At 68.0% G+C, this 26,912-nt stretch overlaps 12 non-coding genes across 12 annotated transcripts; all 12 read left to right on the forward strand.

The window, feature by feature from the left end:
- The first annotated feature begins 814 nt into the window (after positions 1-814).
- LOC132595054 (5S ribosomal RNA) lies at positions 815-933 on the forward strand. The gene has a single exon (XR_009561223.1). It is a non-coding gene; the product is annotated as a 5S ribosomal RNA (ribosomal RNA).
- A 2,697-nt stretch (positions 934-3,630) lies between these two features.
- On the forward strand, positions 3,631-3,749 carry LOC132595055 (5S ribosomal RNA). The gene has a single exon (XR_009561224.1). It is a non-coding gene; the product is annotated as a 5S ribosomal RNA (ribosomal RNA).
- A 931-nt stretch (positions 3,750-4,680) lies between these two features.
- LOC132595057 (5S ribosomal RNA) lies at positions 4,681-4,799 on the forward strand. Its single transcript, XR_009561226.1, has one exon. It is a non-coding gene; the product is annotated as a 5S ribosomal RNA (ribosomal RNA).
- A 2,697-nt stretch (positions 4,800-7,496) lies between these two features.
- LOC132595058 (5S ribosomal RNA) lies at positions 7,497-7,615 on the forward strand. Its single transcript, XR_009561227.1, has one exon. It is a non-coding gene; the product is annotated as a 5S ribosomal RNA (ribosomal RNA).
- A 931-nt stretch (positions 7,616-8,546) lies between these two features.
- Positions 8,547-8,665, forward strand: LOC132595059 (5S ribosomal RNA). The gene has a single exon (XR_009561228.1). It is a non-coding gene; the product is annotated as a 5S ribosomal RNA (ribosomal RNA).
- Positions 8,666-11,362: 2,697 nt separating this feature from the next.
- On the forward strand, positions 11,363-11,481 carry LOC132595010 (5S ribosomal RNA). The gene has a single exon (XR_009561179.1). It is a non-coding gene; the product is annotated as a 5S ribosomal RNA (ribosomal RNA).
- A 931-nt stretch (positions 11,482-12,412) lies between these two features.
- LOC132595060 (5S ribosomal RNA) lies at positions 12,413-12,531 on the forward strand. The gene has a single exon (XR_009561229.1). It is a non-coding gene; the product is annotated as a 5S ribosomal RNA (ribosomal RNA).
- Positions 12,532-15,228: 2,697 nt separating this feature from the next.
- Positions 15,229-15,347, forward strand: LOC132595061 (5S ribosomal RNA). The gene has a single exon (XR_009561230.1). It is a non-coding gene; the product is annotated as a 5S ribosomal RNA (ribosomal RNA).
- A 2,696-nt stretch (positions 15,348-18,043) lies between these two features.
- LOC132594902 (5S ribosomal RNA) lies at positions 18,044-18,162 on the forward strand. Its single transcript, XR_009561071.1, has one exon. It is a non-coding gene; the product is annotated as a 5S ribosomal RNA (ribosomal RNA).
- A 2,696-nt stretch (positions 18,163-20,858) lies between these two features.
- Positions 20,859-20,977, forward strand: LOC132594903 (5S ribosomal RNA). Its single transcript, XR_009561072.1, has one exon. It is a non-coding gene; the product is annotated as a 5S ribosomal RNA (ribosomal RNA).
- A 2,697-nt stretch (positions 20,978-23,674) lies between these two features.
- LOC132594904 (5S ribosomal RNA) lies at positions 23,675-23,793 on the forward strand. Its single transcript, XR_009561073.1, has one exon. It is a non-coding gene; the product is annotated as a 5S ribosomal RNA (ribosomal RNA).
- Positions 23,794-24,724: 931 nt separating this feature from the next.
- LOC132594905 (5S ribosomal RNA) lies at positions 24,725-24,843 on the forward strand. Its single transcript, XR_009561074.1, has one exon. It is a non-coding gene; the product is annotated as a 5S ribosomal RNA (ribosomal RNA).
- Positions 24,844-26,912: the final 2,069 nt, after the last annotated feature.

The following is a 26,912-nucleotide window of genomic DNA, read 5'->3' on the forward strand; positions in this document are numbered from 1 at the left end:
CGCGCCGGCGGGGTCGTTCCCCGCCGGCCCGGCCGGCCAGGCGGCCAGAAGGCGGCCCTGGAAGGCAGGCGCACCCCAGACGCTCCCGGGGTGGCTGGCCCGGACCCAGACTCCGCCGCGGGCCCAGTTGCCGTCCTTTCGGCCCGCGAGCCCCTCGACCTGCACCTGGCCGCCCCCACCGGCGCCCAGCCCCGGCGCCGCCACCTGTGTGCCGGTGTGTCCCTCCACAGCTCCCTCCGACAAAAGCCCCCCCCACCCCGCCCCTCTGGCGTGTCACCGCGGCCGGGTGCGGGAGCGGGATCGAGGGCAGGGGCCGCTTCCCCGGGCCTGCCGGCCACCAGGGGCGGGGTCCTGAGCTCGGCGGGGGGTGTGGGGGCAAGGGTGGCCTTGCCGGGGCTGAGGGGCCGTGGCGACTCAATGGTGGCTCCCAGTGGCTTCGGGCCAGCTGCTGTCGGGCAGGAGGGCCGGCCCGGGCTGCGGCCGGGCTGCGCCTAGGGCCGCGTGGGCGGGCAGGGCCGATGCCCAAGGGACCGCGGGCCCCGGGCCCTGAAGCCTCCGGGGCCACGTCCCTGTGAGCGACGTGCGGGATCTTGGGCGGGGCGCCAAGCGCCGAAGGGTTTGCTGGGTCACGGCCGCCCTGGGCTGGGAGGTGGTCGCCAAACCCTCCGCCGCCGCCCGATACCCGAGACCTCCGTTGCCCCTGCCTGGGCGGGCGAGGGGGCCCTGCCGGGGCGGGCCGGCCGCCAGGCTGGCGTTAAGGCGCCAGCGCCAGCGAAACTGGGCCTCAAGAGGCCGCCCGCGGCGCCCCGCCCCCGTCTACGGCCATACCACCCTGAACGCGCCCGATCTCGTCTGATCTCGGAAGCTAAGCAGGGTCGGGCCTGGTTAGTACTTGGATGGGAGACCGCCTGGGAATACCGGGTGCTGTAGGCTTTTTGCCTCCCGCTCCGCCCGCCTTCTCCTTTACTCGCCCGCGGCGGGGGGGCCGCCGGCTCCGCCCCCGCCGAGCCCCGCTGCAGGCAGTAGTCAAGGTGGGTTTACCTGCCCGAGCAGGAAGCTTGGGCGATGGCAGAAGTGGGAAGAAACTCTTGAGCACAGGTTCTTGGGATCCACGGAGCAGCGCATGCACATGCGATGGGTGCCTACACAGCTGGCTTGCTTGTCTGTGGGGAAAGGCGAGATGGGTCAGGGCCTGGGTTCCTGAGGGGCTGAGAATCAAGGCAGGGATAGAAGAAAGGGGACAGGCCCACATCCCCTGAACCCACGCCGGCGCCCACTCACCTTTGTGGAAAATACGATTGAAAAGTGCCCGCAAGAATCTCTTCAGATGCCTCCAGAGTTGAGGGAAGAAGGGGAGGGGGGAGGCCGGGAGCAGGGTGAGCCCTGAAATCCAACCCTTGTCCCGGTCACACCCCAGCAGCCCTCCCACCTCAGCCCCTTCAAGACCCCAGGGCTCCCCCAACCGCGCTGCACAGATCCTGCCCTGACCATAGTCACCATGTTGATCCCCACGTTGAGCAAGATGAAGCTGACCGGGATCAGAAGAATTGAGTATCCTTGCTCCTGGCATTTCCTGGGGATGGGGCCAGTGAACGGCTCGGCTCGGTAGTAGTTTCGCTCACCCATGGCCGTTGGTCCCAGGACTGCCTGGGCCCTCTGCCCTCCAGTTTTAACTGGGAGCCAGACTGGGTCATAATGGGGCAGGTGGTGAGGTCACAGTGAGGGAGGGGGATGAAAAGGAGGGCCCAGAGTGGCATTCCCTGGTAACCAGGGTCAGGTAAGCTGAGCCTGGACAGTCAAACAGGGCCCGGTGGCCGGCATACATCCCCTCGAGCGGTCATTCATTCGCTCACCGCCCGCTGACTCACTTGTTCAAATGACACATTGCGTCTCTTGGCCCCTCTTGAGACTAGGAAGACCTTGGCCTCAGAGGCCTGCTGAAGGCCTGGCTGGAGTCCAGAGCCTCAGCCTTCTTCATGCCCTTCACTGGGCCTGGAGCTGGACCTGCCCAGATGTGGAACCTCCCAGTTTGGAAGCAACTTCTTGTATGAGGCTCTCTGTGGACAGGGACAGCTGAGACACAGAGGAGGTGCCCAGAGACCAGGGGTTTGGAGTCTGCAGCTGCAGATGTACTTAGTGCATGGTATAGGACCAGGAGGGGCCTGCTGGCAGAACTGTGGCCACTAAACCAAAGGGACCCTCAGGCCAAGAAGGGGACACTGGCTTCTTATTGCAGGAAGCCAAGCGCAGGGACCCAGGCTGGCAGAAGGAGTGGCGCTTCCAAGCCACAGACCACCAATGTTTCCTGGACTCTGGCGCTCTTTATTCCTCTCTCCATGCCCTGCCGCCCCCTGCCCCTGCCCCCACTTGCTGCTGGTAAGTTCATTTTCCCAGTCTGGCTCCCGTGCAGAGAGGGCCTGGAGGCCGAGGTGGAAGGTAGCAGCGAGTTGGCCCGCGCTTGGCCCTCCTGCGGTTGCCGCTTCAGCACCAGACTGTCATACACCTGGTAGTTGGCATTGCCTCCCGGGTTCCGGCTGAGTGGCATGAAGGTGGGCGGGGGTGGAGGGTGCTCGGTAGCCTGGACGTCGGGCAGGAGGTGAGAGGGGCGGAGGAGCAGCGCTGAGCTGGGAGCCGGGGCCCGCTGGTCCGAGGCCTCGGCCAGTACCGTGAGGGAGGCGGAGGTGGCCACAGGGCGCCGCAAGGGCAGGATCTCAGCCCATTCGGCCGCCGGGTGCCGCACCTCGTGGGGATCGCGGGAGTAATCCAAGTGTCCCGTGGAGGGATGCAGGCTGCGGTTGGACTCGCTGTGAGCACAGCTGGGGAGGCTACGTCTGTGGGCCGGTGGGGTGTCGCGCTACCAGGCGTCGGGCCGGTAGACCCGAGGCACCAGAGCGGATGGAGGCTCAGAGCCCTCCAGACCCAGACTCCGCCATGGGCCCAGTTGCCGTCCTTTCGGCCCGCGAGCCCCTCGACCTGCACCTGGCCGCCCCCACCGGCGCCCAGCCCCGGCGCCGCCACCTGTGTGCCGGTGTGTCCCTCCACAGCTCCCTCCGACAAAAGCCCCACCCCCACCCCGCCCCTCTGGCGTGTCACCGCGGCCGGGTGCGGGAGCGGGATCGAGGGCAGGGGCCGCTTCCCCGGGCCTGCCGGCCACCAGGGGCGGGGTCCTGAGCTCGGCGGGGGGTGTGGGGGCAAGGGTGGCCTTGCCGGGGCTGAGGGCCCGTGGCGACTCAATGGTGGCTCCCGGTGGCTTCGGGCCAGCTGCTGTCGGGCAGGAGGGCCGGCCCGGGCTGCGGCCGGGCTGCGCCTAGGGCCGCGTGGGCGGGCAGGGCCGATGCCCAAGGGACCGCGGGCCCCGGGCCCTGAAGCCTCCGGGGCCACGTCCCTGTGAGCGACGTGCGGGATCTTGGGCGGGGCGCCAAGCGCCGAAGGGTTTGCTGGGTCACGGCCGCCCTGGGCTGGGAGGTGGTCGCCAAACCCTCCGCCGCCGCCCGATACCCGAGACCTCCGTTGCCCCTGCCTGGGCGGGCGAGGGGGCCCTGCCGGGGCGGGCCGGCCGCCAGGCTGGCGTTAAGGCGCCAGCGCCAGCGAAACTGGGCCTCAAGAGGCCGCCCGCGGCCCCCCGCCCCCGTCTACGGCCATACCACCCTGAACGCGCCCGATCTCGTCTGATCTCGGAAGCTAAGCAGGGTCGGGCCTGGTTAGTACTTGGATGGGAGACCGCCTGGGAATACCGGGTGCTGTAGGCTTTTTGCCTCCCGCTCCGCCCGCCTTCTCCTTTACTCGCCCGCGGCGGGGGCCGCCGGCTCCGCCCCCGCCGGGCCCCGCTGCAGGCCCCACCTCCTCAGGCCCCTCCCACCACGGCGCGCGCCGGCGGGGTCGCTCCCCGCCGGCCCGGCCGGCCAGGCGGCCAGAAGGCGGCCCTGGAAGGCAGGCGCACCCCAGACGCTCCCGGGGTGGCTGGCCCGGACCCAGACTCCGCCGCGGGCCCAGTTGCCGTCCTTTCGGCCCGCGAGCCCCTCGACCTGCACCTGGCCGCCCCCACCGGCGCCCAGCCCCGGCGCCGCCACCTGTGTGCCGGTGTGTCCCTCCACAGCTCCCTCCGACAAAAGCCCCCCCCACCCCGCCCCTCTGGCGTGTCACCGCGGCCGGGTGCGGGAGCGGGATCGAGGGCAGGGGCCGCTTCCCCGGGCCTGCCGGCCACCAGGGGCGGGGTCCTGAGCTCGGCGGGGGGTGTGGGGGCAAGGGTGGCCTTGCCGGGGCTGAGGGGCCGTGGCGACTCAATGGTGGCTCCCAGTGGCTTCGGGCCAGCTGCTGTCGGGCAGGAGGGCCGGCCCGGGCTGCGGCCGGGCTGCGCCTAGGGCCGCGTGGGCGGGCAGGGCCGATGCCCAAGGGACCGCGGGCCCCGGGCCCTGAAGCCTCCGGGGCCACGTCCCTGTGAGCGACGTGCGGGATCTTGGGCGGGGCGCCAAGCGCCGAAGGGTTTGCTGGGTCACGGCCGCCCTGGGCTGGGAGGTGGTCGCCAAACCCTCCGCCGCCGCCCGATACCCGAGACCTCCGTTGCCCCTGCCTGGGCGGGCGAGGGGGCCCTGCCGGGGCGGGCCGGCCTCCAGGCTGGCGTTAAGGCGCCAGCGCCAGCGAAACTGGGCCTCAAGAGGCCGCCCGCGGCGCCCCGCCCCCGTCTACGGCCATACCACCCTGAACGCGCCCGATCTCGTCTGATCTCGGAAGCTAAGCAGGGTCGGGCCTGGTTAGTACTTGGATGGGAGACCGCCTGGGAATACCGGGTGCTGTAGGCTTTTTGCCTCCCGCTCCGCCCGCCTTCTCCTTTACTCGCCCGCGGCGGGGGGGCCGCCGGCTCCGCCCCCGCCGAGCCCCGCTGCAGGCAGTAGTCAAGGTGGGTTTACCTGCCCGAGCAGGAAGCTTGGGCGATGGCAGAAGTGGGAAGAAACTCTTGAGCACAGGTTCTTGGGATCCACGGAGCAGCGCATGCACATGCGATGGGTGCCTACACAGCTGGCTTGCTTGTCTGTGGGGAAAGGCGAGATGGGTCAGGGCCTGGGTTCCTGAGGGGCTGAGAATCAAGGCAGGGATAGAAGAAAGGGGACAGGCCCACATCCCCTGAACCCACGCCGGCGCCCACTCACCTTTGTGGAAAATACGATTGAAAAGTGCCCGCAAGAATCTCTTCAGATGCCTCCAGAGTTGAGGGAAGAAGGGGAGGGGGGAGGCCGGGAGCAGGGTGAGCCCTGAAATCCAACCCTTGTCCCGGTCACACCCCAGCAGCCCTCCCACCTCAGCCCCTTCAAGACCCCAGGGCTCCCCCAACCGCGCTGCACAGATCCTGCCCTGACCATAGTCACCATGTTGATCCCCACGTTGAGCAAGATGAAGCTGACCGGGATCAGAAGAATTGAGTATCCTTGCTCCTGGCATTTCCTGGGGATGGGGCCAGTGAACGGCTCGGCTCGGTAGTAGTTTCGCTCACCCATGGCCGTTGGTCCCAGGACTGCCTGGGCCCTCTGCCCTCCAGTTTTAACTGGGAGCCAGACTGGGTCATAATGGGGCAGGTGGTGAGGTCACAGTGAGGGAGGGGGATGAAAAGGAGGGCCCAGAGTGGCATTCCCTGGTAACCAGGGTCAGGTAAGCTGAGCCTGGACAGTCAAACAGGGCCCGGTGGCCAGCATACATCCCCTCGAGCGGTCATTCATTCGCTCACCGCCCGCTGACTCACTTGTTCAAATGACACATTGCGTCTCTTGGCCCCTCTTGAGACTAGGAAGACCTTGGCCTCAGAGGCCTGCTGAAGGCCTGGCTGGAGTCCAGAGCCTCAGCCTTCTTCATGCCCTTCACTGGGCCTGGAGCTGGACCTGCCCAGATGTGGAACCTCCCAGTTTGGAAGCAACTTCTTGTATGAGGCTCTCTGTGGACAGGGACAGCTGAGACACAGAGGAGGTGCCCAGAGACCAGGGGTTTGGAGTCTGCAGCTGCAGATGTACTTAGTGCATGGTATAGGACCAGGAGGGGCCTGCTGGCAGAACTGTGGCCACTAAACCAAAGGGACCCTCAGGCCAAGAAGGGGACACTGGCTTCTTATTGCAGGAAGCCAAGCGCAGGGACCCAGGCTGGCAGAAGGAGTGGCGCTTCCAAGCCACAGACCACCAATGTTTCCTGGACTCTGGCGCTCTTTATTCCTCTCTCCATGCCCTGCCGCCCCCTGCCCCTGCCCCCACTTGCTGCTGGTAAGTTCATTTTCCCAGTCTGGCTCCCGTGCAGAGAGGGCCTGGAGGCCGAGGTGGAAGGTAGCAGCGAGTTGGCCCGCGCTTGGCCCTCCTGCGGTTGCCGCTTCAGCACCAGACTGTCATACACCTGGTAGTTGGCATTGCCTCCCGGGTTCCGGCTGAGTGGCATGAAGGTGGGCGGGGGTGGAGGGTGCTCGGTAGCCTGGACGTCGGGCAGGAGGTGAGAGGGGCGGAGGAGCAGCGCTGAGCTGGGAGCCGGGGCCCGCTGGTCCGAGGCCTCGGCCAGTACCGTGAGGGAGGCGGAGGTGGCCACAGGGCGCCGCAAGGGCAGGATCTCAGCCCATTCGGCCGCCGGGTGCCGCACCTCGTGGGGATCGCGGGAGTAATCCAAGTGTCCCGTGGAGGGATGCAGGCTGCGGTTGGACTCGCTGTGAGCACAGCTGGGGAGGCTACGTCTGTGGGCCGGTGGGGTGTCGCGCTACCAGGCGTCGGGCCGGTAGACCCGAGGCACCAGAGCGGATGGAGGCTCAGAGCCCTCCAGACCCAGACTCCGCCATGGGCCCAGTTGCCGTCCTTTCGGCCCGCGAGCCCCTCGACCTGCACCTGGCCGCCCCCACCGGCGCCCAGCCCCGGCGCCGCCACCTGTGTGCCGGTGTGTCCCTCCACAGCTCCCTCCGACAAAAGCCCCACCCCCACCCCGCCCCTCTGGCGTGTCACCGCGGCCGGGTGCGGGAGCGGGATCGAGGGCAGGGGCCGCTTCCCCGGGCCTGCCGGCCACCAGGGGCGGGGTCCTGAGCTCGGCGGGGGGTGTGGGGGCAAGGGTGGCCTTGCCGGGGCTGAGGGGCCGTGGCGACTCAATGGTGGCTCCCGGTGGCTTCGGGCCAGCTGCTGTCGGGCAGGAGGGCCGGCCCGGGCTGCGGCCGGGCTGCGCCTAGGGCCGCGTGGGCGGGCAGGGCCGATGCCCAAGGGACCGCGGGCCCCGGGCCCTGAAGCCTCCGGGGCCACGTCCCTGTGAGCGACGTGCGGGATCTTGGGCGGGGCGCCAAGCGCCGAAGGGTTTGCTGGGTCACGGCCGCCCTGGGCTGGGAGGTGGTCGCCAAACCCTCCGCCGCCGCCCGATACCCGAGACCTCCGTTGCCCCTGCCTGGGCGGGCGAGGGGGCCCTGCCGGGGCGGGCCGGCCGCCAGGCTGGCGTTAAGGCGCCAGCGCCAGCGAAACTGGGCCTCAAGAGGCCGCCCGCGGTCCCCCGCCCCCGTCTACGGCCATACCACCCTGAACGCGCCCGATCTCGTCTGATCTCGGAAGCTAAGCAGGGTCGGGCCTGGTTAGTACTTGGATGGGAGACCGCCTGGGAATACCGGGTGCTGTAGGCTTTTTGCCTCCCGCTCCGCCCGCCTTCTCCTTTACTCGCCCGCGGCGGGGGCCGCCGGCTCCGCCCCCGCCGGGCCCCGCTGCAGGCCCCACCTCCTCAGGCCCCTCCCACCACGGCGCGCGCCGGCGGGGTCGTTCCCCGCCGGCCCGGCCGGCCAGGCGGCCAGAAGGCGGCCCTGGAAGGCAGGCGCACCCCAGACGCTCCCGGGGTGGCTGGCCCGGACCCAGACTCCGCCGCGGGCCCAGTTGCCGTCCTTTCGGCCCGCGAGCCCCTCGACCTGCACCTGGCCGCCCCCACCGGCGCCCAGCCCCGGCGCCGCCACCTGTGTGCCGGTGTGTCCCTCCACAGCTCCCTCCGACAAAAGCCCCCCCCACCCCGCCCCTCTGGCGTGTCACCGCGGCCGGGTGCGGGAGCGGGATCGAGGGCAGGGGCCGCTTCCCCGGGCCTGCCGGCCACCAGGGGCGGGGTCCTGAGCTCGGCGGGGGGTGTGGGGGCAAGGGTGGCCTTGCCGGGGCTGAGGGGCCGTGGCGACTCAATGGTGGCTCCCAGTGGCTTCGGGCCAGCTGCTGTCGGGCAGGAGGGCCGGCCCGGGCTGCGGCCGGGCTGCGCCTAGGGCCGCGTGGGCGGGCAGGGCCGATGCCCAAGGGACCGCGGGCCCCGGGCCCTGAAGCCTCCGGGGCCACGTCCCTGTGAGCGACGTGCGGGATCTTGGGCGGGGCGCCAAGCGCCGAAGGGTTTGCTGGGTCACGGCCGCCCTGGGCTGGGAGGTGGTCGCCAAACCCTCCGCCGCCGCCCGATACCCGAGACCTCCGTTGCCCCTGCCTGGGCGGGCGAGGGGGCCCTGCCGGGGCGGGCCGGCCGCCAGGCTGGCGTTAAGGCGCCAGCGCCAGCGAAACTGGGCCTCAAGAGGCCGCCCGCGGCCCCCCGCCCCCGTCTACGGCCATACCACCCTGAACGCGCCCGATCTCGTCTGATCTCGGAAGCTAAGCAGGGTCGGGCCTGGTTAGTACTTGGATGGGAGACCGCCTGGGAATACCGGGTGCTGTAGGCTTTTTGCCTCCCGCTCCGCCCGCCTTCTCCTTTACTCGCCCGCGGCGGGGGGGCCGCCGGCTCCGCCCCCGCCGAGCCCCGCTGCAGGCAGTAGTCAAGGTGGGTTTACCTGCCCGAGCAGGAAGCTTGGGCGATGGCAGAAGTGGGAAGAAACTCTTGAGCACAGGTTCTTGGGATCCACGGAGCAGCGCATGCACATGCGATGGGTGCCTACACAGCTGGCTTGCTTGTCTGTGGGGAAAGGCGAGATGGGTCAGGGCCTGGGTTCCTGAGGGGCTGAGAATCAAGGCAGGGATAGAAGAAAGGGGACAGGCCCACATCCCCTGAACCCACGCCGGCGCCCACTCACCTTTGTGGAAAATACGATTGAAAAGTGCCCGCAAGAATCTCTTCAGATGCCTCCAGAGTTGAGGGAAGAAGGGGAGGGGGGAGGCCGGGAGCAGGGTGAGCCCTGAAATCCAACCCTTGTCCCGGTCACACCCCAGCAGCCCTCCCACCTCAGCCCCTTCAAGACCCCAGGGCTCCCCCAACCGCGCTGCACAGATCCTGCCCTGACCATAGTCACCATGTTGATCCCCACGTTGAGCAAGATGAAGCTGACCGGGATCAGAAGAATTGAGTATCCTTGCTCCTGGCATTTCCTGGGGATGGGGCCAGTGAACGGCTCGGCTCGGTAGTAGTTTCGCTCACCCATGGCCGTTGGTCCCAGGACTGCCTGGGCCCTCTGCCCTCCAGTTTTAACTGGGAGCCAGACTGGGTCATAATGGGGCAGGTGGTGAGGTCACAGTGAGGGAGGGGGATGAAAAGGAGGGCCCAGAGTGGCATTCCCTGGTAACCAGGGTCAGGTAAGCTGAGCCTGGACAGTCAAACAGGGCCCGGTGGCCGGCATACATCCCCTCGAGCGGTCATTCATTCGCTCACCGCCCGCTGACTCACTTGTTCAAATGACACATTGCGTCTCTTGGCCCCTCTTGAGACTAGGAAGACCTTGGCCTCAGAGGCCTGCTGAAGGCCTGGCTGGAGTCCAGAGCCTCAGCCTTCTTCATGCCCTTCACTGGGCCTGGAGCTGGACCTGCCCAGATGTGGAACCTCCCAGTTTGGAAGCAACTTCTTGTATGAGGCTCTCTGTGGACAGGGACAGCTGAGACACAGAGGAGGTGCCCAGAGACCAGGGGTTTGGAGTCTGCAGCTGCAGATGTACTTAGTGCATGGTATAGGACCAGGAGGGGCCTGCTGGCAGAACTGTGGCCACTAAACCAAAGGGACCCTCAGGCCAAGAAGGGGACACTGGCTTCTTATTGCAGGAAGCCAAGCGCAGGGACCCAGGCTGGCAGAAGGAGTGGCGCTTCCAAGCCACAGACCACCAATGTTTCCTGGACTCTGGCGCTCTTTATTCCTCTCTCCATGCCCTGCCGCCCCCTGCCCCTGCCCCCACTTGCTGCTGGTAAGTTCATTTTCCCAGTCTGGCTCCCGTGCAGAGAGGGCCTGGAGGCCGAGGTGGAAGGTAGCAGCGAGTTGGCCCGCGCTTGGCCCTCCTGCGGTTGCCGCTTCAGCACCAGACTGTCATACACCTGGTAGTTGGCATTGCCTCCCGGGTTCCGGCTGAGTGGCATGAAGGTGGGCGGGGGTGGAGGGTGCTCGGTAGCCTGGACGTCGGGCAGGAGGTGAGAGGGGCGGAGGAGCAGCGCTGAGCTGGGAGCCGGGGCCCGCTGGTCCGAGGCCTCGGCCAGTACCGTGAGGGAGGCGGAGGTGGCCACAGGGCGCCGCAAGGGCAGGATCTCAGCCCATTCGGCCGCCGGGTGCCGCACCTCGTGGGGATCGCGGGAGTAATCCAAGTGTCCCGTGGAGGGATGCAGGCTGCGGTTGGACTCGCTGTGAGCACAGCTGGGGAGGCTACGTCTGTGGGCCGGTGGGGTGTCGCGCTACCAGGCGTCGGGCCGGTAGACCCGAGGCACCAGAGCGGATGGAGGCTCAGAGCCCTCCAGAACCAGACTCCGCCATGGGCCCAGTTGCCGTCCTTTCGGCCCGCGAGCCCCTCGACCTGCACCTGGCCGCCCCCACCGGCGCCCAGCCCCGGCGCCGCCACCTGTGTGCCGGTGTGTCCCTCCACAGCTCCCTCCGACAAAAGCCCCACCCCCACCCCGCCCCTCTGGCGTGTCACCGCGGCCGGGTGCGGGAGCAGGATCGAGGGCAGGGGCCGCTTCCCCGGGCCTGCCGGCCACCAGGGGCGGGGTCCTGAGCTCGGCGGGGGGTGTGGGGGCAAGGGTGGCCTTGCCGGGGCTGAGGGGCCGTGGCGACTCAATGGTGGCTCCCGGTGGCTTCGGGCCAGCTGCTGTCGGGCAGGAGGGCCGGCCCGGGCTGCGGCCGGGCTGCGCCTAGGGCCGCGTGGGCGGGCAGGGCCGATGCCCAAGGGACCGCGGGCCCCGGGCCCTGAAGCCTCCGGGGCCACGTCCCTGTGAGCGACGTGCGGGATCTTGGGCGGGGCGCCAAGCGCCGAAGGGTTTGCTGGGTCACGGCCGCCCTGGGCTGGGAGGTGGTCGCCAAACCCTCCGCCGCCGCCCGATACCCGAGACCTCCGTTGCCCCTGCCTGGGCGGGCGAGGGGGCCCTGCCGGGGCGGGCCGGCCGCCAGGCTGGCGTTAAGGCGCCAGCGCCAGCGAAACTGGGCCTCAAGAGGCCGCCCGCGGTCCCCCGCCCCCGTCTACGGCCATACCACCCTGAACGCGCCCGATCTCGTCTGATCTCGGAAGCTAAGCAGGGTCGGGCCTGGTTAGTACTTGGATGGGAGACCGCCTGGGAATACCGGGTACTGTAGGCTTTTTGCCTCCCGCTCCGCCCGCCTTCTCATTTACTCGCCCGCGGCGGGGGCCGCCGGCTCCGCCCCCGCCGGGCCCCGCTGCAGGCCCCACCTCCTCAGGCCCCTCCCACCACGGCGCGCGCCGGCGGGGTCGCTCCCCGCCGGCCCGGCCGGCCAGGCGGCCAGAAGGCGGCCCTGGAAGGCAGGCGCACCCCAGACGCTCCCGGGGTGGCTGGCCCGGACCCAGACTCCGCCGCGGGCCCAGTTGCCGTCCTTTCGGCCCGCGAGCCCCTCGACCTGCACCTGGCCGCCCCCACCGGCGCCCAGCCCCGGCGCCGCCACCTGTGTGCCGGTGTGTCCCTCCACAGCTCCCTCCGACAAAAGCCCCCCCCACCCCGCCCCCCTGGCGTGTCAACGCGGCCGGGTGCGGGAGCGGGATCGAGGGCAGGGGCCGCTTCCCCGGGCCTGCCGGCCACCAGGGGCGGGGTCCTGAGCTCGGCGGGGGGTGTGGGGGCAAGGGTGGCCTTGCCGGGGCTGAGGGGCCGTGGCGACTCAATGGTGGCTCCCAGTGGCTTCGGGCCAGCTGCTGTCGGGCAGGAGGGCCGGCCCGGGCTGCGGCCGGGCTGCGCCTAGGGCCGCGTGGGCGGGCAGGGCCGATGCCCAAGGGACCGCGGGCCCCGGGCCCTGAAGCCTCCGGGACCACGTCCCTGTGAGCGACGTGCGGGATCTTGGGCGGGGCGCCAAGCGCCGAAGGGTTTGCTGGGTCACGGCCGCCCTGGGCTGGGAGGTGGTCGCCAAACCCTCCGCCGCCGCCCGATACCCGAGACCTCCGTTGCCCCTGCCTGGGCGGGCGAGGGGGCCCTGCCGGGGCGGGCCGGCCTCCAGGCTGGCGTTAAGGCGCCAGCGCCAGCGAAACTGGGCCTCAAGAGGCCGCCCGCGGCGCCCCGCCCCCGTCTACGGCCATACCACCCTGAACGCGCCCGATCTCGTCTGATCTCGGAAGCTAAGCAGGGTCGGGCCTGGTTAGTACTTGGATGGGAGACCGCCTGGGAATACCGGGTGCTGTAGGCTTTTTGCCTCCCGCTCCGCCCGCCTTCTCCTTTACTCGCCCGCGGCGGGGGGGCCGCCGGCTCCGCCCCCGCCGAGCCCCGCTGCAGGCAGTAGTCAAGGTGGGTTTACCTGCCCGAGCAGGAAGCTTGGGCGATGGCAGAAGTGGGAAGAAACTCTTGAGCACAGGTTCTTGGGATCCACGGAGCAGCGCATGCACATGCGATGGGTGCCTACACAGCTGGCTTGCTTGTCTGTGGGGAAAGGCGAGATGGGTCAGGGCCTGGGTTCCTGAGGGGCTGAGAATCAAGGCAGGGATAGAAGAAAGGGGACAGGCCCACATCCCCTGAACCCACGCCGGCGCCCACTCACCTTTGTGGAAAATACGATTGAAAAGTGCCCGCAAGAATCTCTTCAGATGCCTCCAGAGTTGAGGGAAGAAGGGGAGGGGGGAGGCCGGGAGCAGGGTGAGCCCTGAAATCCAACCCTTGTCCCGGTCACACCCCAGCAGCCCTCCCACCTCAGCCCCTTCAAGACCCCAGGGCTCCCCCAACCGCGCTGCACAGATCCTGCCCTGACCATAGTCACCATGTTGATCCCCACGTTGAGCAAGATGAAGCTGACCGGGATCAGAAGAATTGAGTATCCTTGCTCCTGGCATTTCCTGGGGATGGGGCCAGTGAACGGCTCGGCTCGGTAGTAGTTTCGCTCACCCATGGCCGTTGGTCCCAGGACTGCCTGGGCCCTCTGCCCTCCAGTTTTAACTGGGAGCCAGACTGGGTCATAATGGGGCAGGTGGTGAGGTCACAGTGAGGGAGGGGGATGAAAAGGAGGGCCCAGAGTGGCATTCCCTGGTAACCAGGGTCAGGTAAGCTGAGCCTGGACAGTCAAACAGGGCCCGGTGGCCGGCATACATCCCCTCGAGCGGTCATTCATTCGCTCACCGCCCGCTGACTCACTTGTTCAAATGACACATTGCGTCTCTTGGCCCCTCTTGAGACTAGGAAGACCTTGGCCTCAGAGGCCTGCTGAAGGCCTGGCTGGAGTCCAGAGCCTCAGCCTTCTTCATGCCCTTCACTGGGCCTGGAGCTGGACCTGCCCAGATGTGGAACCTCCCAGTTTGGAAGCAACTTCTTGTATGAGGCTCTCTGTGGACAGGGACAGCTGAGACACAGAGGAGGTGCCCAGAGACCAGGGGTTTGGAGTCTGCAGCTGCAGATGTACTTAGTGCATGGTATAGGACCAGGAGGGGCCTGCTGGCAGAACTGTGGCCACTAAACCAAAGGGACCCTCAGGCCAAGAAGGAGACACTGGCTTCTTATTGCAGGAAGCCAAGGGCAGGGACCCAGGCTGGCAGAAGGAGTGGCGCTTCCAAGCCACAGACCACCAATGTTTCCTGGACTCTGGCGCTCTTTATTCCTCTCTCCATGCCCTGCCGCCCCCTGCCCCTGCCCCCACTTGCTGCTGGTAAGTTCATTTTCCCAGTCTGGCTCCCGTGCAGAGAGGGCCTGGAGGCCGAGGTGGAAGGTAGCAGCGAGTTGGCCCGCGCTTGGCCCTCCTGCGGTTGCCGCTTCAGCACCAGACTGTCATACACCTGGTAGTTGGCATTGCCTCCCGGGTTCCGGCTGAGTGGCATGAAGGTGGGCGGGGGTGGAGGGTGCTCGGTAGCCTGGACGTCAGGCAGGAGGTGAGAGGGGCGGAGGAGCAGCGCTGAGCTGGGAGCCGGGGCCCGCTGGTCCGAGGCCTCGGCCAGTACCGTGAGGGAGGCGGAGGTGGCCACAGGGCGCCGCAAGGGCAGGATCTCAGCCCATTCGGCCGCCGGGTGCCGCACCTCGTGGGGATCGCGGGAGTAATCCAAGTGTCCCGTGGAGGGATGCAGGCTGCGGTTGGACTCGCTGTGAGCACAGCTGGGGAGGCTACGTCTGTGGGCCGGTGGGGTGTCGCGCTACCAGGCGTCGGGCCGGTAGACCCGAGGCACCAGAGCGGATGGAGGCTCAGAGCCCTCCAGACCCAGACTCCGCCATGGGCCCAGTTGCCGTCCTTTCGGCCCGCGAGCCCCTCGACCTGCACCTGGCCGCCCCCACCGGCGCCCAGCCCCGGCGCCGCCACCTGTGTGCCGGTGTGTCCCTCCACAGCTCCCTCCGACAAAAGCCCCACCCCCACCCCGCCCCTCTGGCGTGTCACCGCGGCCGGGTGCGGGAGCGGGATCGAGGGCAGGGGCCGCTTCCCCGGGCCTGCCGGCCACCAGGGGCGGGGTCCTGAGCTCGGCGGGGGGTGTGGGGGCAAGGGTGGCCTTGCCGGGGCTGAGGGGCCGTGGCGACTCAATGGTGGCTCCCGGTGGCTTCGGGCCAGCTGCTGTCGGGCAGGAGGGCCGGCCCGGGCTGCGGCCGGGCTGCGCCTAGGGCCGCGTGGGCGGGCAGGGCCGATGCCCAAGGGACCGCGGGCCCCGGGCCCTGAAGCCTCCGGGGCCACGTCCCTGTGAGCGACGTGCGGGATCTTGGGCGGGGCGCCAAGCGCCGAAGGGTTTGCTGGGTCACGGCCGCCCTGGGCTGGGAGGTGGTCGCCAAACCCTCCGCCGCCGCCCGATACCCGAGACCTCCGTTGCCCCTGCCTGGGCGGGCGAGGGGGCCCTGCCGGGGCGGGCCGGCCGCCAGGCTGGCGTTAAGGCGCCAGCGCCAGCGAAACTGGGCCTCAAGAGGCCGCCCGCGGCGCCCCGCCCCCGTCTACGGCCATACCACCCTGAACGCGCCCGATCTCGTCTGATCTCGGAAGCTAAGCAGGGTCGGGCCTGGTTAGTACTTGGATGGGAGACCGCCTGGGAATACCGGGTGCTGTAGGCTTTTTGCCTCCCGCTCCGCCCGCCTTCTCCTTTACTCGCCCGCGGCGGGGGGGCCGCCGGCTCCGCCCCCGCCGAGCCCCGCTGCAGGCAGTAGTCAAGGTGGGTTTACCTGCCCGAGCAGGAAGCTTGGGCGATGGCAGAAGTGGGAAGAAACTCTTGAGCACAGGTTCTTGGGATCCACGGAGCAGCGCATGCACATGCGATGGGTGCCTACACAGCTGGCTTGCTTGTCTGTGGGGAAAGGCGAGATGGGTCAGGGCCTGGGTTCCTGAGGGGCTGAGAATCAAGGCAGGGATAGAAGAAAGGGGACAGGCCCACATCCCCTGAACCCACGCCGGCGCCCACTCACCTTTGTGGAAAATACGATTGAAAAGTGCCCGCAAGAATCTCTTCAGATGCCTCCAGAGTTGAGGCAAGAAGGGGAGGGGGGAGGCCGGGAGCAGGGTGAGCCCTGAAATCCAACCCTTGTCCCGGTCACACCCCAGCAGCCCTCCCACCTCAGCCCCTTCAAGACCCCAGGGCTCCCCCAACCGCGCTGCACAGATCCTGCCCTGACCATAGTCACCATGTTGATCCCCACGTTGAGCAAGATGAAGCTGACCGGGATCAGAAGAATTGAGTATCCTTGCTCCTGGCATTTCCTGGGGATGGGGCCAGTGAACGGCTCGGCTCGGTAGTAGTTTCGCTCACCCATGGCCGTTGGTCCCAGGACTGCCTGGGCCCTCTGCCCTCCAGTTTTAACTGGGAGCCAGACTGGGTCATAATGGGGCAGGTGGTGAGGTCACAGTGAGGGAGGGGGATGAAAAGGAGGGCCCAGAGTGGCATTCCCTGGTAACCAGGGTCAGGTAAGCTGAGCCTGGACAGTCAAACAGGGCCCGGTGGCCGGCATACATCCCCTCGAGCGGTCATTCATTCGCTCACCGCCCGCTGACTCACTTGTTCAAATGACACATTGCGTCTCTTGGCCCCTCTTGAGACTAGGAAGACCTTGGCCTCAGAGGCCTGCTGAAGGCCTGGCTGGAGTCCAGAGCCTCAGCCTTCTTCATGCCCTTCACTGGGCCTGGAGCTGGACCTGCCCAGATGTGGAACCTCCCAGTTTGGAAGCAACTTCTTGTATGAGGCTCTCTGTGGACAGGGACAGCTGAGACACAGAGGAGGTGCCCAGAGACCAGGGGTTTGGAGTCTGCAGCTGCAGATGTACTTAGTGCATGGTATAGGACCAGGAGGGGCCTGCTGGCAGAACTGTGGCCACTAAACCAAAGGGACCCTCAGGCCAAGAAGGAGACACTGGCTTCTTATTGCAGGAAGCCAAGGGCAGGGACCCAGGCTGGCAGAAGGAGTGGCGCTTCCAAGCCACAGACCACCAATGTTTCCTGGACTCTGGCGCTCTTTATTCCTCTCTCCATGCCCTGCCGCCCCCTGCCCCTGCCCCCACTTGCTGCTGGTAAGTTCATTTTCCCAGTCTGGCTCCCGTGCAGAGAGGGCCTGGAGGCCGAGGTGGAAGGTAGCAGCGAGTTGGCCCGCGCTTGGCCCTCCTGCGGTTGCCGCTTCAGCACCAGACTGTCATACACCTGGTAGTTGGCATTGCCTCCCGGGTTCCGGCTGAGTGGCATGAAGGTGGGCGGGGGTGGAGGGTGCTCGGTAGCCTGGACGTCAGGCAGGAGGTGAGAGGGGCGGAGGAGCAGCGCTGAGCTGGGAGCCGGGGCCCGCTGGTCCGAGGCCTCGGCCAGTACCGTGAGGGAGGCGGAGGTGGCCACAGGGCGCCGCAAGGGCAGGATCTCAGCCCATTCGGCCGCCGGGTGCCGCACCTCGTGGGGATCGCGGGAGTAATCCAAGTGTCCCGTGGAGGGATGCAGGCTGCGGTTGGACTCGCTGTGAGCACAGCTGGGGAGGCTACGTCTGTAGGCCGGTGGGGTGTCGCGCTACCAGGCGTCGGGCCGGTAGACCCGAGGCACCAGAGCGGATGGAGGCTCAGAGCCCTCCAGACCCAGACTCCGCCATGGGCCCAGTTGCCGTCCTTTCGGCCCGCGAGCCCCTCGACCTGCACCTGGCCGCCCCCACCGGCGCCCAGCCCCGGCGCCGCCACCTGTGTGCCGGTGTGTCCCTCCACAGCTCCCTCCGACAAAAGCCCCACCCCCACCCCGCCCCTCTGGCGTGTCACCGCGGCCGGGTGCGGGAGCGGGATCGAGGGCAGGGGCCGCTTCCCCGGGCCTGCCGGCCACCAGGGGCGGGGTCCTGAGTCGGCGGGGGGTGTGGGGGCAAGGGTGGCCTTGCCGGGGCTGAGGGGCCGTGGCGACTCAATGGTGGCTCCCGGTGGCTTCGGGCCAGCTGCTGTCGGGCAGGAGGGCCGGCCCGGGCTGCGGCCGGGCTGCGCCTAGGGCCGCGTGGGCGGGCAGGGCCGATGCCCAAGGGACCGCGGGCCCCGGGCCCTGAAGCCTCCGGGGCCACGTCCCTGTGAGCGACGTGCGGGATCTTGGGCGGGGCGCCAAGCGCCGAAGGGTTTGCTGGGTCACGGCCGCCCTGGGCTGGGAGGTGGTCGCCAAACCCTCCGCCGCCGCCCGATACCCGAGACCTCCGTTGCCCCTGCCTGGGCGGGCGAGGGGGCCCTGCCGGGGCGGGCCGGCCGCCAGGCTGGCGTTAAGGCGCCAGCGCCAGCGAAACTGGGCCTCAAGAGGCCGCCCGCGGCGCCCCGCCCCCGTCTACGGCCATACCACCCTGAACGCGCCCGATCTCGTCTGATCTCGGAAGCTAAGCAGGGTCGGGCCTGGTTAGTACTTGGATGGGAGACCGCCTGGGAATACCGGGTGCTGTAGGCTTTTTGCCTCCCGCTCCGCCCGCCTTCTCCTTTACTCGCCCGCGGCGGGGGGGCCGCCGGCTCCGCCCCCGCCGAGCCCCGCTGCAGGCAGTAGTCAAGGTGGGTTTACCTGCCCGAGCAGGAAGCTTGGGCGATGGCAGAAGTGGGAAGAAACTCTTGAGCACAGGTTCTTGGGATCCACGGAGCAGCGCATGCACATGCGATGGGTGCCTACACAGCTGGCTTGCTTGTCTGTGGGGAAAGGCGAGATGGGTCAGGGCCTGGGTTCCTGAGGGGCTGAGAATCAAGGCAGGGATAGAAGAAAGGGGACAGGCCCACATCCCCTGAACCCACGCCGGCGCCCACTCACCTTTGTGGAAAATACGATTGAAAAGTGCCCGCAAGAATCTCTTCAGATGCCTCCAGAGTTGAGGCAAGAAGGGGAGGGGGGAGGCCGGGAGCAGGGTGAGCCCTGAAATCCAACCCTTGTCCCGGTCACACCCCAGCAGCCCTCCCACCTCAGCCCCTTCAAGACCCCAGGGCTCCCCCAACCGCGCTGCACAGATCCTGCCCTGACCATAGTCACCATGTTGATCCCCACGTTGAGCAAGATGAAGCTGACCGGGATCAGAAGAATTGAGTATCCTTGCTCCTGGCATTTCCTGGGGATGGGGCCAGTGAACGGCTCGGCTCGGTAGTAGTTTCGCTCACCCATGGCCGTTGGTCCCAGGACTGCCTGGGCCCTCTGCCCTCCAGTTTTAACTGGGAGCCAGACTGGGTCATAATGGGGCAGGTGGTGAGGTCACAGTGAGGGAGGGGGATGAAAAGGAGGGCCCAGAGTGGCATTCCCTGGTAACCAGGGTCAGGTAAGCTGAGCCTGGACAGTCAAACAGGGCCCGGTGGCCGGCATACATCCCCTCGAGCGGTCATTCATTCGCTCACCGCCCGCTGACTCACTTGTTCAAATGACACATTGCGTCTCTTGGCCCCTCTTGAGACTAGGAAGACCTTGGCCTCAGAGGCCTGCTGAAGGCCTGGCTGGAGTCCAGAGCCTCAGCCTTCTTCATGCCCTTCACTGGGCCTGGAGCTGGACCTGCCCAGATGTGGAACCTCCCAGTTTGGAAGCAACTTCTTGTATGAGGCTCTCTGTGGACAGGGACAGCTGAGACACAGAGGAGGTGCCCAGAGACCAGGGGTTTGGAGTCTGCAGCTGCAGATGTACTTAGTGCATGGTATAGGACCAGGAGGGGCCTGCTGGCAGAACTGTGGCCACTAAACCAAAGGGACCCTCAGGCCAAGAAGGGGACACTGGCTTCTTATTGCAGGAAGCCAAGCGCAGGGACCCAGGCTGGCAGAAGGAGTGGCGCTTCCAAGCCACAGACCACCAATGTTTCCTGGACTCTGGCGCTCTTTATTCCTCTCTCCATGCCCTGCCGCCCCCTGCCCCTGCCCCCACTTGCTGCTGGTAAGTTCATTTTCCCAGTCTGGCTCCCGTGCAGAGAGGGCCTGGAGGCCGAGGTGGAAGGTAGCAGCGAGTTGGCCCGCGCTTGGCCCTCCTGCGGTTGCCGCTTCAGCACCAGACTGTCATACACCTGGTAGTTGGCATTGCCTCCCGGGTTCCGGCTGAGTGGCATGAAGGTGGGCGGGGGTGGAGGGTGCTCGGTAGCCTGGACGTCGGGCAGGAGGTGAGAGGGGCGGAGGAGCAGCGCTGAGCTGGGAGCCGGGGCCCGCTGGTCCGAGGCCTCGGCCAGTACCGTGAGGGAGGCGGAGGTGGCCACAGGGCGCCGCAAGGGCAGGATCTCAGCCCATTCGGCCGCCGGGTGCCGCACCTCGTGGGGATCGCGGGAGTAATCCAAGTGTCCCGTGGAGGGATGCAGGCTGCGGTTGGACTCGCTGTGAGCACAGCTGGGGAGGCTACGTCTGTGGGCCGGTGGGGTGTCGCGCTACCAGGCGTCGGGCCGGTAGACCCGAGGCACCAGAGAGGATGGAGGCTCAGAGCCCTCCAGACCCAGACTCCGCCATGGGCCCAGTTGCCGTCCTTTCGGCCCGCGAGCCCCTCGACCTGCACCTGGCCGCCCCCACCGGCGCCCAGCCCCGGCGCCGCCACCTGTGTGCCGGTGTGTCCCTCCACAGCTCCCTCCGACAAAAGCCCCACCCCCACCCCGCCCCTCTGGCGTGTCACCGCGGCCGGGTGCGGGAGCGGGATCGAGGGCAGGGGCCGCTTCCCCGGGCCTGCCGGCCACCAGGGGCGGGGTCCTGAGTCGGCGGGGGGTGTGGGGGCAAGGGTGGCCTTGCCGGGGCTGAGGGGCCGTGGCGACTCAATGGTGGCTCCCGGTGGCTTCGGGCCAGCTGCTGTCGGGCAGGAGGGCCGGCCCGGGCTGCGGCCGGGCTGCGCCTAGGGCCGCGTGGGCGGGCAGGGCCGATGCCCAAGGGACCGCGGGCCCCGGGCCCTGAAGCCTCCGGGGCCACGTCCCTGTGAGCGACGTGCGGGATCTTGGGCGGGGCGCCAAGCGCCGAAGGGTTTGCTGGGTCACGGCCGCCCTGGGCTGGGAGGTGGTCGCCAAACCCTCCGCCGCCGCCCGATACCCGAGACCTCCGTTGCCCCTGCCTGGGCGGGCGAGGGGGCCCTGCCGGGGCGGGCCGGCCGCCAGGCTGGCGTTAAGGCGCCAGCGCCAGCGAAACTGGGCCTCAAGAGGCCGCCCGCGGCCCCCCGCCCCCGTCTACGGCCATACCACCCTGAACGCGCCCGATCTCGTCTGATCTCGGAAGCTAAGCAGGGTCGGGCCTGGTTAGTACTTGGATGGGAGACCGCCTGGGAATACCGGGTGCTGTAGGCTTTTTGCCTCCCGCTCCGCCCGCCTTCTCCTTTACTCGCCCGCGGCGGGGGGGCCGCCGGCTCCGCCCCCGCCGAGCCCCGCTGCAGGCAGTAGTCAAGGTGGGTTTACCTGCCCGAGCAGGAAGCTTGGGCGATGGCAGAAGTGGGAAGAAACTCTTGAGCACAGGTTCTTGGGATCCACGGAGCAGCGCATGCACATGCGATGGGTGCCTACACAGCTGGCTTGCTTGTCTGTGGGGAAAGGCGAGATGGGTCAGGGCCTGGGTTCCTGAGGGGCTGAGAATCAAGGCAGGGATAGAAGAAAGGGGACAGGCCCACATCCCCTGAACCCACGCCGGCGCCCACTCACCTTTGTGGAAAATACGATTGAAAAGTGCCCGCAAGAATCTCTTCAGATGCCTCCAGAGTTGAGGGAAGAAGGGGAGGGGGGAGGCCGGGAGCAGGGTGAGCCCTGAAATCCAACCCTTGTCCCGGTCACACCCCAGCAGCCCTCCCACCTCAGCCCCTTCAAGACCCCAGGGCTCCCCCAACCGCGCTGCACAGATCCTGCCCTGACCATAGTCACCATGTTGATCCCCACGTTGAGCAAGATGAAGCTGACCGGGATCAGAAGAATTGAGTATCCTTGCTCCTGGCATTTCCTGGGGATGGGGCCAGTGAACGGCTCGGCTCGGTAGTAGTTTCGCTCACCCATGGCCGTTGGTCCCAGGACTGCCTGGGCCCTCTGCCCTCCAGTTTTAACTGGGAGCCAGACTGGGTCATAATGGGGCAGGTGGTGAGGTCACAGTGAGGGAGGGGGATGAAAAGGAGGGCCCAGAGTGGCATTCCCTGGTAACCAGGGTCAGGTAAGCTGAGCCTGGACAGTCAAACAGGGCCCGGTGGCCGGCATACATCCCCTCGAGCGGTCATTCATTCGCTCACCGCCCGCTGACTCACTTGTTCAAATGACACATTGCGTCTCTTGGCCCCTCTTGAGACTAGGAAGACCTTGGCCTCAGAGGCCTGCTGAAGGCCTGGCTGGAGTCCAGAGCCTCAGCCTTCTTCATGCCCTTCACTGGGCCTGGAGCTGGACCTGCCCAGATGTGGAACCTCCCAGTTTGGAAGCAACTTCTTGTATGAGGCTCTCTGTGGACAGGGACAGCTGAGACACAGAGGAGGTGCCCAGAGACCAGGGGTTTGGAGTCTGCAGCTGCAGATGTACTTAGTGCATGGTATAGGACCAGGAGGGGCCTGCTGGCAGAACTGTGGCCACTAAACCAAAGGGACCCTCAGGCCAAGAAGGGGACACTGGCTTCTTATTGCAGGAAGCCAAGGGCAGGGACCCAGGCTGGCAGAAGGAGTGGCGCTTCCAAGCCACAGACCACCAATGTTTCCTGGACTCTGGCGCTCTTTATTCCTCTCTCCATGCCCTGCCGCCCCCTGCCCCTGCCCCCACTTGCTGCTGGTAAGTTCATTTTCCCAGTCTGGCTCCCGTGCAGAGAGGGCCTGGAGGCCGAGGTGGAAGGTAGCAGCGAGTTGGCCCGCGCTTGGCCCTCCTGCGGTTGCCGCTTCAGCACCAGACTGTCATACACCTGGTAGTTGGCATTGCCTCCCGGGTTCTGGCTGAGTGGCATGAAGGTGGGCGGGGGTGGAGGGTGCTCGGTAGCCTGGACGTCAGGCAGGAGGTGAGAGGGGCGGAGGAGCAGCGCTGAGCTGGGAGCCGGGGCCCGCTGGTCCGAGGCCTCGGCCAGTACCGTGAGGGAGGCGGAGGTGGCCACAGGGCGCCGCAAGGGCAGGATCTCAGCCCATTCGGCCGCCGGGTGCCGCACCTCGTGGGGATCGCGGGAGTAATCCAAGTGTCCCGTGGAGGGATGCAGGCTGCGGTTGGACTCGCTGTGAGCACAGCTGGGGAGGCTACGTCTGTGGGCCGGTGGGGTGTCGCGCTACCAGGCGTCGGGCCGGTAGACCCGAGGCACCAGAGCGGATGGAGGCTCAGAGCCCTCCAGACCCAGACTCCGCCATGGGCCCAGTTGCCGTCCTTTCGGCCCGCGAGCCCCTCGACCTGCACCTGGCCGCCCCCACCGGCGCCCAGCCCCGGCGCCGCCACCTGTGTGCCGGTGTGTCCCTCCACAGCTCCCTCCGACAAAAGCCCCACCCCCACCCCGCCCCTCTGGCGTGTCACCGCGGCCGGGTGCGGGAGCGGGATCGAGGGCAGGGGCCGCTTCCCCGGGCCTGCCGGCCACCAGGGGCGGGGTCCTGAGCTCGGCGGGGGGTGTGGGGGCAAGGGTGGCCTTGCCGGGGCTGAGGGCCCGTGGCGACTCAATGGTGGCTCCCGGTGGCTTCGGGCCAGCTGCTGTCGGGCAGGAGGGCCGGCCCGGGCTGCGGCCGGGCTGCGCCTAGGGCCGCGTGGGCGGGCAGGGCCGATGCCCAAGGGACCGCGGGCCCCGGGCCCTGAAGCCTCCGGGGCCACGTCCCTGTGAGCGACGTGCGGGATCTTGGGCGGGGCGCCAAGCGCCGAAGGGTTTGCTGGGTCACGGCCGCCCTGGGCTGGGAGGTGGTCGCCAAACCCTCCGCCGCCGCCCGATACCCGAGACCTCCGTTGCCCCTGCCTGGGCGGGCGAGGGGGCCCTGCCGGGGCGGGCCGGCCGCCAGGCTGGCGTTAAGGCGCCAGCGCCAGCGAAACTGGGCCTCAAGAGGCCGCCCGCGGCCCCCCGCCCCCGTCTACGGCCATACCACCCTGAACGCGCCCGATCTCGTCTGATCTCGGAAGCTAAGCAGGGTCGGGCCTGGTTAGTACTTGGATGGGAGACCGCCTGGGAATACCGGGTGCTGTAGGCTTTTTGCCTCCCGCTCCGCCCGCCTTCTCCTTTACTCGCCCGCGGCGGGGGCCGCCGGCTCCGCCCCCGCCGGGCCCCGCTGCAGGCCCCACCTCCTCAGGCCCCTCCCACCACGGCGCGCGCCGGCGGGGTCGCTCCCCGCCGGCCCGGCCGGCCAGGCGGCCAGAAGGCGGCCCTGGAAGGCAGGCGCACCCCAGACGCTCCCGGGGTGGCTGGCCCGGACCCAGACTCCGCCGCGGGCCCAGTTGCCGTCCTTTCGGCCCGCGAGCCCCTCGACCTGCACCTGGCCGCCCCCACCGGCGCCCAGCCCCGGCGCCGCCACCTGTGTGCCGGTGTGTCCCTCCACAGCTCCCTCCGACAAAAGCCCCCCCCACCCCGCCCCTCTGGCGTGTCACCGCGGCCGGGTGCGGGAGCGGGATCGAGGGCAGGGGCCGCTTCCCCGGGCCTGCCGGCCACCAGGGGCGGGGTCCTGAGCTCGGCGGGGGGTGTGGGGGCAAGGGTGGCCTTGCCGGGGCTGAGGGGCCGTGGCGACTCAATGGTGGCTCCCAGTGGCTTCGGGCCAGCTGCTGTCGGGCAGGAGGGCCGGCCCGGGCTGCGGCCGGGCTGCGCCTAGGGCCGCGTGGGCGGGCAGGGCCGATGCCCAAGGGACCGCGGGCCCCGGGCCCTGAAGCCTCCGGGGCCACGTCCCTGTGAGCGACGTGCGGGATCTTGGGCGGGGCGCCAAGCGCCGAAGGGTTTGCTGGGTCACGGCCGCCCTGGGCTGGGAGGTGGTCGCCAAACCCTCCGCCGCCGCCCGATACCCGAGACCTCCGTTGCCCCTGCCTGGGCGGGCGAGGGGGCCCTGCCGGGGCGGGCCGGCCTCCAGGCTGGCGTTAAGGCGCCAGCGCCAGCGAAACTGGGCCTCAAGAGGCCGCCCGCGGCGCCCCGCCCCCGTCTACGGCCATACCACCCTGAACGCGCCCGATCTCGTCTGATCTCGGAAGCTAAGCAGGGTCGGGCCTGGTTAGTACTTGGATGGGAGACCGCCTGGGAATACCGGGTGCTGTAGGCTTTTTGCCTCCCGCTCCGCCCGCCTTCTCCTTTACTCGCCCGCGGCGGGGGGGCCGCCGGCTCCGCCCCCGCCGAGCCCCGCTGCAGGCAGTAGTCAAGGTGGGTTTACCTGCCCGAGCAGGAAGCTTGGGCGATGGCAGAAGTGGGAAGAAACTCTTGAGCACAGGTTCTTGGGATCCACGGAGCAGCGCATGCACATGCGATGGGTGCCTACACAGCTGGCTTGCTTGTCTGTGGGGAAAGGCGAGATGGGTCAGGGCCTGGGTTCCTGAGGGGCTGAGAATCAAGGCAGGGATAGAAGAAAGGGGACAGGCCCACATCCCCTGAACCCACGCCGGCGCCCACTCACCTTTGTGGAAAATACGATTGAAAAGTGCCCGCAAGAATCTCTTCAGATGCCTCCAGAGTTGAGGGAAGAAGGGGAGGGGGGAGGCCGGGAGCAGGGTGAGCCCTGAAATCCAACCCTTGTCCCGGTCACACCCCAGCAGCCCTCCCACCTCAGCCCCTTCAAGACCCCAGGGCTCCCCCAACCGCGCTGCACAGATCCTGCCCTGACCATAGTCACCATGTTGATCCCCACGTTGAGCAAGATGAAGCTGACCGGGATCAGAAGAATTGAGTATCCTTGCTCCTGGCATTTCCTGGGGATGGGGCCAGTGAACGGCTCGGCTCGGTAGTAGTTTCGCTCACCCATGGCCGTTGGTCCCAGGACTGCCTGGGCCCTCTGCCCTCCAGTTTTAACTGGGAGCCAGACTGGGTCATAATGGGGCAGGTGGTGAGGTCACAGTGAGGGAGGGGGATGAAAAGGAGGGCCCAGAGTGGCATTCCCTGGTAACCAGGGTCAGGTAAGCTGAGCCTGGACAGTCAAACAGGGCCCGGTGGCCGGCATACATCCCCTCGAGCGGTCATTCATTCGCTCACCGCCCGCTGACTCACTTGTTCAAATGACACATTGCGTCTCTTGGCCCCTCTTGAGACTAGGAAGACCTTGGCCTCAGAGGCCTGCTGAAGGCCTGGCTGGAGTCCAGAGCCTCAGCCTTCTTCATGCCCTTCACTGGGCCTGGAGCTGGACCTGCCCAGATGTGGAACCTCCCAGTTTGGAAGCAACTTCTTGTATGAGGCTCTCTGTGGACAGGGACAGCTGAGACACAGAGGAGGTGCCCAGAGACCAGGGGTTTGGAGTCTGCAGCTGCAGATGTACTTAGTGCATGGTATAGGACCAGGAGGGGCCTGCTGGCAGAACTGTGGCCACTAAACCAAAGGGACCCTCAGGCCAAGAAGGGGACACTGGCTTCTTATTGCAGGAAGCCAAGCGCAGGGACCCAGGCTGGCAGAAGGAGTGGCGCTTCCAAGCCACAGACCACCAATGTTTCCTGGACTCTGGCGCTCTTTATTCCTCTCTCCATGCCCTGCCGCCCCCTGCCCCTGCCCCCACTTGCTGCTGGTAAGTTCATTTTCCCAGTCTGGCTCCCGTGCAGAGAGGGCCTGGAGGCCGAGGTGGAAGGTAGCAGCGAGTTGGCCCGCGCTTGGCCCTCCTGCGGTTGCCGCTTCAGCACCAGACTGTCATACACCTGGTAGTTGGCATTGCCTCCCGGGTTCCGGCTGAGTGGCATGAAGGTGGGCGGGGGTGGAGGGTGCTCGGTAGCCTGGACGTCGGGCAGGAGGTGAGAGGGGCGGAGGAGCAGCGCTGAGCTGGGAGCCGGGGCCCGCTGGTCCGAGGCCTCGGCCAGTACCGTGAGGGAGGCGGAGGTGGCCACAGGGCGCCGCAAGGGCAGGATCTCAGCCCATTCGGCCGCCGGGTGCCGCACCTCGTGGGGATCGCGGGAGTAATCCAAGTGTCCCGTGGAGGGATGCAGGCTGCGGTTGGACTCGCTGTGAGCACAGCTGGGGAGGCTACGTCTGTGGGCCGGTGGGGTGTCGCGCTACCAGGCGTCGGGCCGGTAGACCCGAGGCACCAGAGCGGATGGAGGCTCAGAGCCCTCCAGACCCAGACTCCGCCATGGGCCCAGTTGCCGTCCTTTCGGCCCGCGAGCCCCTCGACCTGCACCTGGCCGCCCCCACCGGCGCCCA

Source organism: Globicephala melas, unplaced genomic scaffold, assembly GCF_963455315.2.
Source record: "Globicephala melas unplaced genomic scaffold, mGloMel1.2 SCAFFOLD_346, whole genome shotgun sequence".
Classification (NCBI taxonomy): Eukaryota; Metazoa; Chordata; class Mammalia; order Artiodactyla; family Delphinidae; genus Globicephala; species Globicephala melas.